Raw genomic sequence first — 1,466 nt, forward strand, 5'->3', positions numbered from 1 at the left:
GGATCACGAGGTCAGGAGATCGAGACCATCCTGGCTAACACGGTGAAACCCCGTCTCTACTAAGAAATACAAAAAAAAACTAGCCGGGCGAAGTGGCGGGCGCCTGTAGTCCCAGCTACTCGGGAGGCTGAGGCGGGAGAATGGCGTGAACCCGGGAGGCGGAGCTTGCAGTGAGCTGAGATCCGGCCACTGCACTCCAGCCTGGGCGACAGAGCGAGACTCCGTCTCAAAAAAAAAAAAAAAAAAAAAGAAATCAAAACTTAGGTGGGTGTTCTGTGCTTTTCTGGTGAGCTTCCCTTACCCCATGGGGTCTCTCCTTGCTCACGACCCCCAGCTCTGTTCCCCGCCAGACCCCCGTTCCATCCTGTCTGGTCCTCCGCCGGGTCGCTGCCATGCGGCCTTGGCCACCCCAACCCCTCTGCTGAGAACACCTTCCCTTTTGTCATGGCCGCCCCAGCAGGGAGCCTCTTCAGACTTCAGACAAGTGGTGCCTCTTGTTCACGTGACAACACACTCAAAACTCCAACCATGTTCACAGCCCTCGTCCTGGTTTTCCAAGAACTCGGGTTTGTATTTTATTTTTCCGGACCGGTCTTAGTCTGTTGCCCAGGCTGGAGTGCAGTGTCTTGACCTCCCAGCTCACTGCCACCTCCATCTCCGGGACCCCCGCAATTCTCCCACCTCAGCCTCCTAAGTAGCTGGGACCACAAGTGTGCACTGCCACACCCGGCCAATTTTTTTTTTTTTTTTTGTAATTTCTGGTAGAGATGGGGATCTCACTATGTTGCCCAGGCTGGTCTCGAACTCCTGAGCTCAAGCGATCCGCCCACCTCAGCCTCCCAAAGTGCTGGGATTACAAGCGTGAGCCACCATGGCCTGAACTCATGTGTTTAGATCAGTGTCTCCCACTTACTTTGCACACAGGGGCTCAGGGCTGTGTCTGCCCTGCCGTCCCCCTGGGTTGGGCCTCAAGCTGCCTGCCCCTGCTCCCCTGCCCGTCACAGCCCAAGAACTGGATGCCATTGGCTCTCAGAGCCTCCATTTCCTGGTTCCTAAAGGGGGAGGGACCTGCATGGCCAGACCCCGCCAGACTCACGGGCACATGCCACCAGGGAGGCTGGGCCCAAGCCCCGGGAGGTGGCAGTGACCCTGCCTCCACCCCTGGTGGATCCCAGGGCTGAGGTCTGTGCCCTGCCACGGGGAGACTGTGGAAGCTGCTGGGGCCTCCGCCTCCAGCTAGAGGCACAGGGCAGAGAGGGCCCTACATATAGGGGCACCCTGAAACTGGCAGGACGAGGGAGGAGGGCAGGGATCTGTATACGGCATCTCTGGGTTCTTGGGGAGATCAAACAGAACGGGGCTGTGATGTGACTGTCTGACCTCAAGACAGGAGAGGAGAGGAGCAATGGGGAGAAAGGGGAGGGAAAGGGCGGGAGGGGAGGGGTTACGGTGGGGTGTGGAGAGGA

The sequence above is a fragment of the Theropithecus gelada genome, chromosome 15 (assembly GCF_003255815.1).
Source record: "Theropithecus gelada isolate Dixy chromosome 15, Tgel_1.0, whole genome shotgun sequence".
In the NCBI taxonomy this organism is placed as follows: Eukaryota; Metazoa; Chordata; class Mammalia; order Primates; family Cercopithecidae; genus Theropithecus; species Theropithecus gelada.